This window comes from Solanum dulcamara, chromosome 12 (genome assembly GCF_947179165.1).
Source record: "Solanum dulcamara chromosome 12, daSolDulc1.2, whole genome shotgun sequence".
NCBI classification, from domain to species: Eukaryota; Viridiplantae; Streptophyta; class Magnoliopsida; order Solanales; family Solanaceae; genus Solanum; species Solanum dulcamara.
In genome coordinates, this window is record NC_077248.1 from 8,404,200 (window position 1) to 8,423,271 (window position 19,072).

Sequence of the window (19,072 nt, forward strand, 5' to 3'; positions counted from 1 at the left end):
AACTGACCATGAATCCTTGAGGTACTTGAAGATCCAAGGTAAGTTTAATCGTAGACATGAAAAATGAGTTGAATTTATCGAAACCTTTCCATATGTGATTGTTTATAAGCAAGAAAAAGAGAATATTATTGCCGATTCACTTTCAAGAAGGTATGTCTTGATCTCTACTCTTACTTCAAAATTGATGGGTTTTGATCAAATCAAAGACCTTTATGCTAATGATCTTGATTTTGAAAAGGTTATGCAGAATGTATAATGGGACCTTGCTATAGGTTCAATATGAATGATGGATTTCTTTTTAAAGAAAATAAGTTGTGTCCCTAATTGCTTTCTGCGTGAATTATTTGTTATGGAAGCACGTTGTGGTGGACTCATAGGACACTTTGGAGTTTCTCAAACTTTGGATATACTTACTGAACATTTCTTTTGGCCTGGCATGTGAAAGGATGTTGAGAAAGCGTGCTCTCAATGTCTTGAATGTAAACATGATAAATCAAGAGTATTGCCACATGGTCTTTATACTCTTTTACCTATTCGTACTTCTCCTTAGATTGATATTTCTATGGATTTTATGTTAGGTCTGCCTAGAACTAAACTTGGTAAGGATAGTATATTTGTAATGGTAGATAGATTTTCAAAAATGGATCATTTTATTTCATGTTTGAAGCCTAATGATGCATCACATGTGGCTAATTTGTTTGTGAAAGAAGTGGTTAAATTACATAGTATATCTAAAACTATTATCAGTGATAGGAATGCGAAGTTCTTAAGTAACTTTTGGAGAGTTCTTTGGGGAAAGTTAGGAACTAAACTGCCATTTTCTACCTCTTTTCACCCACAAACAAATGGGCAAACGAAAGTAGTGAATAGGACTTTGGAAAACATGTTGAGGGCTGTTTTAAAAGGAAAATTAACTTCTTGGGTGGAATATTTTCCTATAATAAAGTTTGCATATAATAGAACTATCCATTCTTTTACTGGTAAGTCTTCTTTTGAAGTTGTTTATGGGTTTAATCCCCTTACTCTCCTTGATTTGCTGCTTTTGCCAACTAATGATATTATTAATCTTGATGGTAGGAAGAAGGTTGAAATGATGAAGAAGATACATGAACAAAACAGACTTGCAATTGAAAGAAAGAATGAACAAACTGCCTTGATGAAAAATAAGGGGTGAAAATCAGTTATTTTTAAGCCTAGAGATCTAGTATGGGTACACTTTAGGAAGGAAAGATTTCCTACTAAAAGAAAATCTAAATTAGACCTAAGAGGAGATGGTCCATTCGAAGTCCTTGAAAGGATTGAAGACAATGCTTACAAACTTAATCTTTCTAGTGAATATCAAGTTAGTGCTACCTTTAATGTTTTTGATCTTTCTTTATTTGATGCAGGATTAAATTCGAGGATGGATTTTCTTAAAGAAGAGGGGAATGATAGCATCGATGGAATTTCAACAATATTTAAGAAAGCTTTGGAGTTTCCAAAAGGCCCCATGACAAGATCTCAAATAAGGAAATTTCAAGACAATCTTGATGTGTTAGAATTAGCAATTAAATAGTGTTTTGTTGGGGAAGAAGAGCTAAAACCGAAGGAAAATGAATTGTTCAAATGCTATAACTATTTTCCCTGAAAAAGGAGGTGATCCAGCCGCACCTTTCAGTAGTGACCCAAATTCAAGTCCAAGAGGATGAATATTAGGGCCCAATTTTGTGCAAACTAGGCCCAAATTAAAGTTCAAGATGAGATGAAATATGACCCAAATCAGCCCACAAATGAAAATAAAATTTCAGCACTTATTTAGTCTTTTTACTAGTTTCTAGAACTAGCATTTAATATCATTTTTCTTCTATATTGACCTTATGGTACGTATGTGTGTGGGCATCCTTCTTGGACTTTAGGAGGTGTTATTTTCTCTTATATTTTTACATTATAAGTCATATATGTAGGCAGCCCACTAAGACTTTAGAAGATGTCAAGTTTTTTTCTATTTTGACATTATGTATCATGTGTGTGGGCAGTCATCTAGGACTCTAGAAAATGCCTTTTTTAATTTTTTAAATCTTGAACAACCCCTTCTTACTACTATATAAAGGGGAGCTTTGTTACTTTAAAAGGGAGATTTGAAAGAATAATATATTGAGAGTTCTTTTGAACTTTTGTGGCAAATTACTTTTGAATTTATTTTTCAACCTAACTTGTTCATAGTTCAAGGTAGTAAGATAACTTCTTGTTTGATATCTTTGGTGTCTTCTTGGTATTCTTTAGAAGGCTGTTAGAGTTTCTCAAGTAAAGGCATTTGGTTTAACTATTAACCCATTTAGATCGTGTCAAACCCATATATTTTAATTCTTGTTTAGTTTCTTTAATTAGTTTCTGTTTTTGCTTCCGCACTTGTTTTAGTTAATACTCTAGTTTTTTTTGGATTACCATCCTTAGTGTTATCAACACTGTTGAGAAAATCAGACAAAAGGCGAAACAAGAAAGATTTTTCCATGATGTTGTCATGGTAATTGTCAGTTAACAACCAAACTTGAAAAATATTCAAGGTAAGATTGCTGGAGAGGTTGGACTGACATTACAAGAGGGCGATGATTTGTGGAGTCATGGAGATCGGCTGCGTACAAGGTTAATGGATCAGAACAACCATGTCCTTCTAATCTTGGATGATGTATGGAAGGCTATTGAATTAGAGAAACTTGGAATTCCAAACCACAACCATCGATGCAAAGTGATATTCACAATCTGTTTGTGAAGCTATGAGAGCTCAGAAGATCATGAAAGTTCGAACGTTATCTGAAGAGGATGCATGGATGCTTTTCAAGAAGAAAGTCGGTGATTTTATCGACGATTCTTCTCTTCATGGAACAACAAAAGAGGTTGCCAAAGAATGCAAGGGGCTGCCGTTTGCAATTATTACAGTTGCAGGAGCATTAAAAAGATGTAAAAATAGGCATTCGTGGAACTGTACCCTTGAAGAACTACGTGGTGCAATAACAATAAGTATACTTAAAGTGCCCACAGAGTTGTATAAACCTCTGAGGCTAAGCTATGATTACTTTAAAAGTAAGGAAGCCAAGTACCTCTTCTTGCTTTATTTCTTGTTCGAGAAAGATAGTGATATCTGTCCTGAAGAATTACTTAGCTATGAAATGGGGCTTCACATCCTTCCGAATATCACAAATTTAGAACAAGCAAGAAACAAGGTATGTTCTCTGTTAGAAACATTGGAAGATGGTTTTTGTTGGGGTGAGGAAGCACCACAACTAAAGTTTGATATGATAAAAATATTGAAAATAAATTGGACACGAGAATTTTACGTGGAAACCCCTCTAAATGATAGAAGGGAAAAACCACGGGGTAGAAGGATCTCACTATATTTCTATGGAGTACACAACTCTCAAATACAAGGAGAAAACAACAATTAACACTTCTCTCTTGTAAAAGGAACAACTACTAAAGAGGACACTCAAGACTACAATATTTATCTTGGTGTAAAACTCTCTTTGTATTCTTACTCTCTCTTTCTGGGATGATTTCAAATGAGGGCAAGAGACCCTATTTATAGGAGAAATAAAACGCGTATACGCGTTTTCTTACCGTGTCAACCAAATTTGCAGCCAACTTTGTCAAACAAAGTTGCTGCCAACCTTGGCCCCTTTTTTTGACTTGCTGCCAACCTTGGCCCCCTTTTTTGACTTTTACATTCTCCCACTTGAAGATTTAATTGAGAATCAATTAAGTCTTCACATCATCCTTTCTACCCAATTACTGCGATGTTACGTTTCTGCTAGGCCAATAGAAGATCGACACCATATGAACTTGTTACTGTTGATCGGCTTCGTAAACATATCTGCCAGGTTGTCATTAGTGTGAATTTTCTGAATATCCACACTGCCTTCTTCCACCTTCTCACGAACAAAGTGATACTGAACTCGTATGTGCTTTGTCCTTGAATGAAATGTCGGATTCTTTGCAAGATGCAAAGCGCTCTAACTGTCACAAAATAGAGCAACCTTCTCTTGTTTGTGCCCGAGCTCCTCCAGTAACATCTGCATCCATATTGCCTCTTTGCTAGCTTGTGTAGCTGCTACATATTCTGCTTCCGTCGTAGATGTAGCCACGATAGATTGTAGTTTTGAAACCCAGCTTACAGCTCCTCCAGTAAGAGTAAACACATAACCTGTGGTGGACTTGCTTTTATCAAGATCACCTGCATAATCTGAATCAACATAACCTTTAACAGTAAAGTTTGATCCTCCATAACACATTGTAACATCTGAGGTACCCTTGATGTATCTCAGGATCCTCTTAACAGTATTCCAATGCTCTCTTCCAGGATTAGCCATGTACCGACTAACCACTCCCACTGCTTGTGCAATGTCAGGTCTTGTACATACCATGGCGAACATTAAACTTCCCACTACTGATGCATACGGTACTCTAGACATCTCCATCCTCTCTGCTTCATTGCTAGGACACATACTTGAGGATAACTTGAAATTAATAGGAAGTGGGGTAGAAATTGACTTAAAGTCTTGCATCTTGAAACGTCTCAAGATTTTCTTCAAGTAGTTCTTTTGAGAAAGCCAAATCTTCCTATTATTTCTGTCTCGGTGAATTTGCATCCCTAGAATCTTGTTTGCTGGTCCCAAGTCCTTCATTTCAAACTCCCTAGCCAACTGTGCTTTTAAATTTGTGAGACGATCTTTGTTGGGGCCTGCTACCAACATGTCGTCAACATACAACAACAAAATAACAAAGTCTTCATCACCAAATCTCTTGTAATAAACACAAAGATCTGAACTATGTCTGTTGTATCCAAGGCTTATAATAAAGGAATCAAATCTCTTATACCAACATCTCGGCGCCTGTTTGAGACCGTATAGAGATTTGTTCAACCTGCAAACCAAGTTCTTTTTTCCCTGTTCTTCAAAACCTTCTGGTTGGAGCATATAAATTTCTTCTTCAAGTTCTCCATGAAGAAATGCAGTTTTGACATCTAACTGCTCTAAGTACAAGTCAAATATAGCACACATCGCCAGGACCACTCGAATTGTTGTGAGTCGAACCACTGGAGAAAATATCTCATTGAAATCGATACCTTCTTTCTGAGCGAATCCTTTTACCACCAATCTTGCACGATATTTCTCCACTTGATCATTACCATTGCATTTGATCTTGTAGACCCATTTGTTTCCAATGGCCTTCCTTCCTTGTGGTAATTGAACAAGATCCCATATTTTATTTTTATGAAGAGCTTCAATTTCTTCTTGCATTGCTGCCACCCACAGAGATGATTCTTGGCCTTTCATAGCTTCTTGAAAGGTTGAAGGCTCTCCATCTTCTGTTAATAGACAGTATGCAATATTACTCTCCATAGAATAATCTGAGTGCCAAGCTGGTTCTCTTCTCTTCCTAGTTGACCGTCGAACTTCTGAAGTTTCGATCTCAGCTTGCTCTTGTTCTTCGTGCTCTGGTGCTGCTTCAGAAGAAACTGGAACTTCTTCTATTTCTTCAACTTCAACTGTAGTAGTCTCTGATTTTTCTTTTGAAGTGCTACCTTCTTTTGCTTGTATCTTGTTTTCAACAAATACAACATCCCTGCTTATTACCACCTTGCGGGCTGTGGGATCCCACAAGCGATACCCCTTGACTCCATCAGCATACCCTAAGAAAATGCATTCCCTGGATTTTGGATCCAACTTCGATTTTTCTTGGGTGTTGTACATAACATAAGCAGGACTTCTGAATATATGTAAGCGAGAATAATCAGCTGGTTTTCCTGTCCACATCTCCATTGGCGTTTTCAGATCAATTGCGGTTGATGGTGACCGATTGATCACATAACAGGCGGTTTTGACTGCTTCTGCCCAGAATGGTTTTTCCAACCCTGCAGTTGCCAACATAGCTCTTGTCCGTTCCAACAAGGTTCTGTTCATCCGCTCTGCTACTCCATTTTGTTGTGGAGTATATGCCACCGTGAACTGCCGTTTAATACCTTCTTGTTTACAGAAGTTATTAAATTCATCACCAGTGTATTCTCCTCCATTATCTGTCCTCAAACACTTGATCTTTTTCTCAGATTCAAGTTCCACCCGCGCTTTGAATTCTTTGAAAACTGAAAAAACATCTGCATTTCTCTTGATTGGATACACCCAACTTCTTCTGGAGTAATTGTCGATAAATGACACGAAATATTTTGCTCCTCCTAGAGACTCCACCGGTGCTTGCCAGACATCAGAGTGAACCAGATCTAGTATTTCCTTGCTTTTAGTAGAGGAACTGCTAAACTTCAATCTATTTTGCTTACTGATAACACAATGCTCACAAAAGGGTAGTGAAACCTTTTTGAGCCCTGGAAGAAGTTTTTGCTCAGCAAGAATCTTCAAACCTCGTTCCGACATATGGCCAAGTTTACGATGCCACATCATCGTTGATTCTTCAAATGAACTTGCTGACGCGGTTGATGCTTCTCCTTCTTGGTGTGTTTCACCTTTAAGCACATATAGATTTGCAGCAAGTTTTTCTGCTTTCATCACTACAAGCGCTCATTTGGATATTCTCATGACTCCACCATGAGTCTTATATGAACATCCATTATCATCTAGTTGTCCTAAAGACAATAGATTCTTCTTCAAGTCTTTTACATGTCGTACCTCCTGGATGGTGCGAACCGTGCCATCATACATCTTTATTTTGATGGACCCAATACCAATAACATCCAAAGCATGATTGTTTCCCATGAACACAGACCCTCCTGAGATAGGATTATATTGATGGAACCATTCTCTCCTGGAAGTTATGTGCCATGTTGCTCCTGTGTCCATGATCCAGACATCAGTGAAACATTTTCTGCCTTCATTATTTGATATTGCCTCACTACATAAAATATCGCCATCATCCGAGGTACATGCAATATTCCCTTGAGCATTTGATGGCTCAGGATTTTCACTCTTTTTCTTGAACCGACAATCTTTCTTGAAGTGCCCTTTCTTGCCACAGTTGTAGCACTTGATATTCTTCTTACTTCTTGATTGAGATCTGCCATGATTGTGACTTCCACTGGGGCCACATTCCGTTGGTCTTCCTCTCACCATCATCAAAGCTTCAGCTTGCTGCGAACTTGTTTGTCTGTCTTCCTTATTTTTGCGCCTATTTTCTTCTTCCAAGACAGCGGCTGCAATTTCATCGAAAACTAGACTGTCTGTATTATTCGTCAGGTTGATGATGAGTTGATCATACGAGTCAGGCAGACTTTGAAGTAGAAGCTCCGCACGTTCAGTACCCTCTATTTTGCAACCCATTGTTGTAAGTTGCGAAAATAGAGTATTCAAAGTATTGATGTGTTCAGTAACTGACATGGACTCTGCCATTCGAAGAGTATACAATCTTCTTTTTAAGAAGATTTTATTATGCAAAGACTTGGCCTCATACAACCCTGTAAGGGTATCCCATATTTCCTTCGCCATCCGCTTTTCCGCTACACTAGACAACACTTGATCAGCTAGTGCCAAGTGTAGATCAGCAACTGCGTTGCTGTCTATGTCGTTCCACTTGCTGTCATCAACAAAGTCTGTGGGCCTGCCATCAATTGCAGCTAAGCAATTGTCTTTTCTCAATATCGCTTTTATTTTCATTTTTCACAATGAGAAATTAGTCCCATTGAATTTTTCAACATCAAACTTTGTTGTACTCGACATTGTTATTTGCTTCACACCCTTCTAGATCGTTTCTGAATATTTTTGCGAACAGTCGTGACAAATTATACCGTCATCGAAATTTACTATTCACGTGAATAATACTATTCACCGAATTTTACTATTCACGAAAAGTTACTATTCACAGATAGTATCTTCGCATAAAATAGACAGAATAACCGAGGGCTCTGATACCACTGTTGGGGTGAGGAAGCACTACAACTAAAGTTTGATATGATAAAAATATTGAAAATAAATTGGACACGAGAATTTTACGTGGAAACCCCTCTAAATGATAGAAGGGAAAAACCACGGGGTAGAAGGATCTCACTATATTTCTATGGAGTACACAGCTCTCAAATACAAGGAGAAAACAACAATTAACACTTCTCTCTTGTAAAAGGAACAACTACTAAAGAGGAAACTCAAGACTACAATATTTATCTTGGTGTAAAACTCTCTTTGTATTCTTACTCTCTCTTTCTGGAATGATTTCAAATGAGGGCAAGAGACCCTATTTATAGGAGAAAGAAAACGCGTATACGCGTTTTCTTACCGTGTCAACCAAATTTGCAGCCAACTTTGTCAAACAAAGTTGCTGCCAACCTTGGCCCCTTTTTTTGACTTGCTGCCAACCTTGGCTCCCTTTTTTGACTTTTACAGTTTTTTGTTATCCCAAAGTTAAAAAAAAAATCATATCAAAATGCATGATGTGGTCCGTGCTATGGACTATAAGTATTGTGTCTGAGGGAGAGCATAACTTTATGGTAAGTCACCATGTGAACTCAGAAGAGTTCCTAAGAACTACTACTTTTGAGCATTTCAGTCACATCTCAATTGTTGCAAATAAACTTGATGAGCTTCCTAGCCCAATAGTTTGCCCAAAACTGAAGCTTCTAATGTTGAAACACTGTTTTAAAGAGCCAACCAAATTGCAAGATAATTTTTATGAATGCATGAGTAAACTCAATGCCTTAGCTTTAGAGCAGACAGTTATTGTTACTCCATTGTACACTTTCCAGCATCCATTCAGAGATTGTCAAGTCTGAGGATGCTATGTCTGGAAAATTTATGGTTGGGTGACTATCAATCATTGGGAAGTTGTCACTTTAGAAATCCTCAGCATCAGAGATTGTGAGTTAGATGAGATGCCAGTAGAGATAGGAAAATTGACCAATCTAATTTTGTTAGAGTTTTGAAATAAGACGAAAGAACTTAAAAGGATTTCACCAGGTGTCTTATCAAGACTAGTTTGATTGGAGGAACTGCATATAGTGGGAGTAGAAGATTGTAGTTACTCCACCTCGAGGGACTTGGAATCTTTATCGAGATTGACTGCACTGATATTAAGTAAATGTTCTGGATATGTGATCCACAGTAACTTGGGCCTTTCCTCCAAGTTGACACGATACACTCTTGAAGTGGGTAAAAGAGCTGACGCATCAATGTTAACCATGAAGGCATACGACAAGAATATTTCTTTAGAGGTCACATAGACTGACCCATTGGGTCATTGGATATGCCACCTGTTGAAGGAGAGTGGACGTGTAAGTTCAACCAGAAACGACACTAAGAATATGTTGACTGAGTTGCAGCTAAATAATAAAATTCAGAACGTTAAAGATCTCTACTTTAGTGATTGTGATTCAATGACACATTTATTGAACATCTCTAGGAGGACACATGATGTAATCAAGTTCTCCAATTTAGATGACTTGTGGCTTAATTCTCTGGAATGACTCACTCACTTTTGCAGCGACAATATTGAGGGCATTGAGTTCCCTCAGTTACGGAGAATGTTCTTCGTCGACTTACCTGAGTTCCGAAATTTCTGGCCTACAGTCAACAACTCCATCACTCACTCAAATCCTCTTTTTGATGAAAAGGTTTGCTTCTTATCATGAAAAAGGAAAAAAACTTTTTAAAATAGGAAACTAGATTACTTTTTCAGTTTTAATTTTGGAGGGTTTTTATGAATTAAAGTTTTACTTTTTACTTGAGCATTAAAGATATTTACTTATACAAAGTCTATTCTTTAACCGTTGTACAAATGACTTGGAGTCGATTTGAATAGACTTAAAAGTTGGTCAAACTTATTTTAAAGTTATTTTTAGTTTTTGGGAGTGTTTTACAAAGTTAAAAATAATTTAACATAAGTTAAAAACCAAATGTAGGACTCTCCCTACCTTTTATTTTTTTATTTAAAAGTCATTTTAGTTTGATTTTATATTTTTTTGACTTAAAAGCTATATTTTGTTTTCAGTCAATCCAAATGGGCTTTTAGATTAATACTTTGTTTTGAAGCTATATTGTAATTTATTTTTTGAAAAAGGGTCAAAACTGATCTTAAATTATGTGAATTTATTTATAGTTTAGTCCAAAAATGTTCTTCCCCTCAATATTTTGGTCCAAAAGTCCCTTGCCGTTAATAATTTGGTCCAAAAATATTCCTAATATTACAAATAGATCAAAAATATAATTTTTCGAATAAATATATTATTTCTTTTCCTCTTAAACAAATCTTATTCCTAATAAAAATATTACTTTTTAAAAAATTTATTCTTGTTTTCTAGATTTTAAAACCGCTTACTTATAAAATGTAGGAAATATTTTTTTTCTTCGTAATCACATTTTATCAATTAAAATAGTACCATTTTAACAGATAATATGTGTCATATATATAAAATCATAGTTAATCCATCATTAATTTTTATTAGATAATTATAATAAAATAAGAAATATCTTTAATTTTATATTTTTTTCGAATTGAAGTAGGATAAACATTTGCTAATAAAAAAATCTTATTAGAAAAATAATGCTTTTGAAAAGAAAATAAATTGTATATTTATTTGAAAAGAATGATTTCTTTGACTCATTAAGTAACAATAAGAGCATTTTTATATCAAATTATGAACGAAAGATATTTTGTTCATTTATCATAAATTAAGGACATTTTTTTACACAATTTTGGATTATTTTTTTATCCGAAAAAATGAGACATCTATGATAAATTTTGCAAGCAAATGAGTAAAACCAAATTACTCATTGAATTAAGGGAAAATGGGCAAATATACTGCTCAACTTTTTGATTTATAGCAGTTATACCTTTCGTTAATAAAGTGGTGCATATATACCTTCACCGTCTAATAAATGGTGCATATTTACCTTTTTCGTTAACAAATTATATTTATTTAATTAAAAAATATAAAATAGTGATTTTTTAATTTCAAAAATGTCAATGGCTTTCAAAAATTATCTCACTCTTTTTTTTACCCCTCTAGACCCAACCTATATGAAAAAAAAAAACTATAATGTGTTTGAGATACTAAAAAACTTTTTTAAATATTAAACGAGATCATATACAATTTTGTTTTTATATATATTTTGGTTTTTAAAAATATATGAATGTGTGTAAGCACTTTTGGCTAAACTTATCAATTGTGCAACAAAATACAATAAAGTTTTATACTTGTCCGAAACGTTTGCAGGTTTCTTGTCCCAACTTGGAAAGTCTAGATATCTGGGAGCCTAACAACATAAGTGCTCTATGCTCTCATCGACTTCCAACTGCCTACTTCAGCAAACTTGAAATATTGTATGTACATAGTTGTGGAAAATTGAGAAACTTGATGTCTCTATCCATCAGTGGCCAGAGGTCTTCTGAATCTACGGAGACTATGGATAGAAATTTGGGAGGCAATGGAAGAAGTGATCACAGCAGAGAAACAACAAGGAGAAGAAATCATGCCCTTATTTCCCCTGTTGGAAGTTGTGAACCTTTTTCGACTACCCAAGCTGGGGCATTTCTTTCTGACGGAGCATGCTCTTGAAATTCTATCGCTCAGGAAAGTGGGGATTGATGACTGCCCTGAACTGAAGACATTTGACCAACAAGGAATATCTATGAGTACACCGAGTCTCGAATGAGTGAACAATGAGGTGAAAGTAGTTGATCTGAATAAATGGACACAACAGAGGTTCAGTTCTAAGGTTGTGTCACGACCCCAACCTGCCATGACTGGCACCCATAATACTTATTTCAGTGGGAGAACCATTTCTACAGCCAGCTTATCAAACTCTAGGAGATAATAGTTTAAAACTTGCGAAAATGGGAATAAACCAAAAATAATGCTGACTTCCCATAAACTCAGTCAACTAGGTTAATAACAATGAATTGCGGAAGTAAACACATCCTAGGAACTGAAAGTCATCGTATCAAACTCTAACTAACAAGTATAGAACAGGAGTACAACTCCAAATAGAAAAAAATAATAAACAGAAACATTGTCTAAACATCTGAATCCTGAAAGAAGAACTGAGATAGATAGAAAAGTCTACGGTAGCATGAAAGAATAGCTCACCCTTGGACTTTGAAAAATTTGCTAATCTTCCAACCTAGGTCTCTCTGCAACCGGTTGAATATGCACTGTACTAAAAAAAAAGGCAGATCAAGTGTAGTATCAATACACAAAACAATGGTGTACTCGTAGGATCATACGGTTAGCTAGTAAGCGGATCATAGACAAGTAAATTTCAACACCATAGGCATATACATATACAGAATAAGTCAACTACATCTCAATATCACAGCTCAATGTCTTTCACATGTTATAATTTCACACAAAGGTCCTCTCAAGAGATCTATAAACATCAGCTTTGTATCGGAATGTGACACTCGATCCAAGTATGTGTCGGAGAGTGACACCCGATCTACATACATGTCGGAACGTGACACCCGATCCTAATTATGTGTCGGAACGTGACACCCGATCCTAATTATGTGTTGGAACGTGACACCCGATCCCAAGATATCACAATCACAAGAACATTCAATGTTTAAAACATTTATACCACTAAGAACCGGTTCATCACAATAATAGCCAGAAAGTGATCATTTTACATATAATCTAGTATGTTTTTTTATTCATACACACATGCATATCATGAAGAAATTTAACAAGTATATGAAACACATACGGGAAACTAGACCATCACCTACCTCAAATGATTATCACCTATACTTCTAATTCCTAAGAATCAAAGTATGAATATAGGGAGTAAAAACCTTAACCTACGTGTGGAAATCCATAGAAAATCAATTGAAATTTCCCTAGGTCGCCTCTTTGGGTTTTGGAAACTGAACTTTCAGAAAAAGACCATTTCTAGTTTTTTTCACGACTTAAGTCGCGATTGTCCCACTCTGGCGGGATAGATCCCACTCTGGAGAAAATAATCCCCCCCCTGGCAGGATATGTGGGAACAGAGAGCTCAGAGTTTGTGCTCCAAACTCCCCTTTCATAACATACCTTCTTTCAAAGACGTATTAAAATATACCCCTCACGCAAACTTCGATTCCGAGAGTTTTACTCACCCAAATGCGATTCCGCGAAACCGTAATGTTCCGTATCGCCTTGGCTATCAGCCTATCCAATCAAATTATAATTTTGACCTCCCATCGTTCACGTGGTCACCCTAGGTTCACCAGACTCAGAATTCGTCCAAGTCTGGCCTAGGCTCAAATTTGCCAAAGTTAGTACCCAAAATTTTCCGGCCCAAAATCCTTCTCCATTGACCTATCCCTAACTACGAGAGCAGGTCGTTACAGGTTCTCTAGTGCCACTAGCTGTATTACTAATTAACTCTAGTGCTCTCTTTTCCTGTATGATATTTTCAATTAGAAAACTGAAGCATCCGTATTCTCTACTCCCAGGAACAAAAGGTTAGTCAAGGCACGAGTCTGAAGCTATTGTTAGCTAGGTAATGATGGTGATGAATCTGAAGCTACAATGGAGTTTTATCGATCTTGGGATGATGGCAGTGGCACTGATCCCGAAGCTAGCTAGTCATGGCAAAAGCTATCGATGTCTATTAATCCGAAGCTAGCTAGGAAGCTAATAAGTATTCATTGAATGAAGTGGTGGAGCTTGAAGAAGCAGTACGAGCCTAGAGTAGCAGCCTACTACGTTTTATCGAGTCCTTTGATATCTTATTACTCAACCGCTATTGACAATTTAGAGTAAGATACTCGTGATGAAGGTAACAAGCAGAGGCAGATGTATATTTATAATTCATGAATTCACGTGAAATCAACAATTTTTGTCAAAAAAACTTTGTATTTGTATCAGTAATTTCTTTAATTACATATTCTTTGACATGTGGAAGTTGTTAAGCATCCCACGTTAGTTGAGAAACTTTCGTTTTTTAAAAATGGTATTGGAGTAGAGAAGTCCTTGTTAAGAATAATTGTAAGAGATTAGTCTTCAATCTTCCTCATTTTAGGTTTTAATCTTCTTCGTTTTCTCTCTTTCTTACCAAGTGCACTCAAAGCAAGAAAAACTCTGGTAACGACCACTAAAAAGTGTTAAAGCTTTAAATTCGAAAATTGAATTTTATGAAATTATTATTTATTTGAATTGGTATTGTTACAAACGAATAAGAATAGTATTTGGAGTTTATATTTCAATATGATGGAGTTTGATGAAGATTAGAATTGATTCTTACTGAAATTTCATACTGAACGTATTCCACGAAATTAAGAAGAATATCTTTATTTTTTCTTTATATCCCAATACATAAATGAGTGTTATGTATTTTACATTTCAGATGAATGTTTTTTGTACGTCCTATATATATATATATATATATATATATATATATATATATATATATATATATATATATATATATATATATATATATATATATCACTGAACATAAAATAACATACAAACAACAGTACAAAAGGCATACAACAACATAATTGTATGCTAGTCTATGTTTAACAGGATCGATTCTATACAACGAAAAAGTGTGTGCAGATTATAGGTAAGTGGTATGTTATATATATATATATATATATATATATATATATATATATATATATATATGTAAATGAGGATGTAAGATGCAAATGAGGTTATCTATGCCTGTTAAAATACACAAAAAATTCTTGTTATAACTTACAATATATTACTTCAGCTGTTTCAATCTATGTTTACTTTTCACTTACTGATTATGATAAATATTTCTTTTGGACAATTTTTCAATAAGAATCCTTCAAAAAAAATTAAAAGAATTGATTTTGATAAGTTTTCAAGTAATTTTTTTCTACTTACTTTAATAAAAAAGTAAAATGCATGGAAAACCTACTAAATGCAATATTCCTATATATTACCAAAGGTATATTATAGTAAAAACCTACTCACATATAAATTGATAACTATTTATCTTCTTAAATTAAATCATATATATATTTATATCTATATCTATCTATCTATCTATCTATCTATCTATCTATATATCTATCTATCTATCTATCTATCTATCTATCTATCTATCTATATATATATATATATATATAATGTGTTAATAAATTTAATGACGTGAGAATATATATTAATTAATTATGAATAGGTGTTAACAGTTTATGGACAATTCATGACAACCTAGGTATAGAATTTGTGTTCTTGTTAGAGTAAACCACAACATTTATTCTTGTATACCTAGAAGACTCATAGGATACAAACTCTATACCCCAAATATACACAAGTTAAAACTAAAATTAATATATATCTATAACTAACTATCAAATATGTTATCAGTAATATTTAAATAAATTATGCTGAATATATTATTGTTGTCGTCGTCTTATCTCACAGAGGAAAGAGCAGCTGGATCTTTTTCTTTTGCCAAATTACACTAATTTGAGCAACTTCTCCTTCTATGGATGGATAATATCTCAAAGCTAAAGATTATGATTTGTCTACTATACGTTTTTCACCTAGCGTCTCTCTCAATGACTCATCCTACAGTTTTATACACGTGAAGGCTATAAAATTTCACTTTATGTCACACATTTATTATTTATGAAAAATAAATTAACATTTTAACCATACATTTTAAAATATTTTAAATCATTAATTATTGTGACTTATATTTTTTTAATGTTAATGTATAAATTTATATTTTAAAATATTTACATTTTATATATGAATTTACGTTAAGAATTAAATAGTTTGATCCTTATATAGCCAATTGTGTCAATCAAGTAAAATAGAGGGAAAAATAATTAGTAATGGATGCACATATGTGTGGCCTAGTTGTTACTAAAATAAATAGAAAATCATGGCGTTTCACATTTAAATTTTAGCAGAAGCAAAAAGATTAGATATTTCTCCTTATTTTTTCAAAATCTTGATGAATAAAATTATATGTGTGTTGATGGATAGGTAACAAAACTTCATGAATTAGTCTAGATATAAACAAACTGGACCATACACTATACAATTATTAACAGTACAGTAAAAGAGATGTTTAGTGATAATAAATTTCCTTTTGAGGTGTATTTATATAGAGTATTGGTTATAAATAGAGAAAACTACACAAAATAGACCCAATTATAAAATTATTTATCCAACTTGAACCCAACTCAAACTATTTATCCTTAATGGACCCATGTGTCACACCACGGGAGGGTACCTTAGGCGTGACCGACATTCAAAGACTATTATTAGTCCCCAAGCAAACCATTTGGTCTGTTCACAGATTCATTCAATCAACATTCTATCAGCGGAAGACTTAACTCATCAAGAGAATAACTCAATGTTATAATAAAATAGATAACTTATAGAATAAGGCCAAAGGCCAACAATCTATCTAATCCAACCAACAAGACTAGTATGAATGAAATTAGTCAAAAGACAATATACAATCAACAATCTAGTCTATGAAGCCTCTATCAACTTTCTAAGTGGTGTCAATGACATGTTCATGGCTATCTTAATCAAAATAAAAGTAAAAATATAAACTCTAAAGCTAGATGATAAAAGAATGGTATCCTCCGAAAGTAGGGATGACTCACCAATCAATCGAAATGTGGAAAAAAGATCTTCAACAATGCGCCTGTTGATGATCTCTAGACCCTGTCTCTACATCATTAAAGGATGCAGATCCAAATGGGCGTCAATACATGAAATGTACGAGTATGTAATATGGCAGAATGAAACATGCATCAAGGTAGAATAATATCAGTTCAAATATTTCAAATCAGAAAGATGAGAAACTCAATCAGGATGTCATAAGTCTAAAGCAAGGGTAAGGTTTAGACAGAGACCAATCATATACAATCCAATTCAATCCAATCAGAGTACTATCAAGACCTGTATGAGAGTTTCTTATCTGACAACCATCACTTATGATCCAGTGATTACACAACAAGTTCGTTGCTGTTGTCATAACCGTCCAATACTTTTCTAGGGTAAAGGACAAATCAACCAATCATGGATTCAACAATCAATCAAGTCCTATCATGTCAGGATAATAAAATAGAAAAACATTTGACTTAGCGGTTCAATCCTCTCTTACGTTTGGCTATGTAGTTATTGAGTTTGAGTTGTTACTTACTCTAATCCAATTCGGTGCTTGATACATCTCCCAAGACTCAATGCTCATAATACAATCAATCTCAATCAAACCAATCAATAAGTCTCATATGGACTCTTATCAGTTCATCAGTTCTATTCGATCAATCCTTTCAACCAATTATGATTATTCAACAATCAATTATTCAATCATTCTCAATCATGTATTTAAGAATAGTTTGGACAATCATTTATGACAAAATTCAGTTGAGATAATTCACTGGGGTTCAATTATGAAAATACAAAGAAATATTAAGTTTCATCAAGACTATCATCATGCTCACATCCCAATTACAATCATGCATTTACACATTCAAGGATCCAGACTCAATCCTTAGGCATATACATCTAATATTAGTCAAAATACTATTAGGGTTTATGAAATAAGTAGTTTAAATCATTTTTCAAGAAACAAATTTGTAGAAAACATCAATTACGCAATATTATGTAAAATATGTTAAATTTAAGAAAATTCTCAAGAAACACGATCATGGGGACTCAATTCATTCACAAATCAACCTATCACAATAATGGGGCACATGGAAGAACAAGGTTATTCTTTAGTTAGCCTTACATACCTGGGACGACAATTATCTACTCAAAAAAAATGAAGACCTCGCTTGAAATATAAGAACCCTAGCTCTTCTCCTCCGCTCTACTCCTTGCTCTCAAAAGTTTCTAAGGATGAATGAGAAGAAAACCCCTTTGGGTACTGATAAAGAGTTAAATTTAGCCCAAAATGGTCTGGGTTAAATTTGAGAAAGGTGGAGAAAAGACTGAAATACCCCTCACTGAAACTGAAAAAGTGCGATCAAAATACACATAAGACGCATTCGTGAAGTGCGATTTATGGCCAATTTGGTTTTTGGTCAGGTTTCAGGAAAAATTGCACTGTAGAGGAGGAACTCCGTGACGCAGATTGGTTGTGCACCCTTCTGAAAATGCAATTTTGCTTTGAATAATTATCTTTTGACTCGATTGGCCTAAAATTCAATCGAGATCAATTTTTCACATGATTTTCCCACTAATCGATATTTCGGCCTCGGATTGATCAAATAAAAGTTAGGGATGATTCGTTATGCGAGCGCGATATCCTTTACGAATATTTTGGTAAATATTTGGGGTATAACACCATGACCCAAACTCATATAAGACTGAGCTTAATTCTCTGTGATACTCCGTTGGTATATTGATACCCTATCGATATGATATATGATTGGGCTCTTTTTTAAGAAGTAAAAATAAAAAAATTAAGAGAAAATTATTAAAGTCACAATCTTATTTATTAAACTCTAAATTAGTAGAAAGTATATTCTTTGTGATACTCCGTCGGCATATTGATACTATATAGGTATCATATATGAATCAGCTTAATCATTTGTGATACTCCGTCAGTATATTGATACTATATCGATATCATATAAGATGGTCTCTGACGTCAGCATGATGTCAATGCGTGAATTTTTAAATAAATTTATGTCATTTTAAAATAAAAAGGGAGTAGAAAGTAATGTGGAATTTAAGGGTAAATATTTGTAAAATTTTTAAGAATCACCTAGTCCAAGGTGCTAATTACTATTTCTCCCTACCCTTTTAAAATTACATAAATCCCTTCAAAAATAGTCCAATCCGAATACATCATGTGGTATCCGGATACATTAATTCGGTTACATTAATTAACAAATCAGTTGAGTTAAAAAAGGAATCATGTAGCTGGATACATCCTGTGGTATTCGGATACATTAATTCAGATACATTAATTAACATATCTGTTAAGCTAAAAAGGGAAAAGAGAGTAGCAATTATCCAGATACATTAATTCGAAAAAATAGTCCATCTAGATACATCCTATGGTATTTAATTCGGATACATTAATTAACAAATCAGTTGAGCTAAACAGGAAAAAGAGAGTAGCAATTATGTATCCAAAAAAATGGATTTTGGTTGTCAAAGAAGAGA

The 19,072-nt window shown here is 34.4% G+C and overlaps 1 pseudogene; it reads left to right on the forward strand.

Moving 5' to 3' along the window:
• Positions 1-1,402: 1,402 nt before the first annotated feature.
• LOC129875564 (disease resistance protein At4g27190-like) lies at positions 1,403-11,783 on the forward strand (annotated as a pseudogene).
• The last annotated feature ends 7,289 nt before the right edge of the window (positions 11,784-19,072 follow it).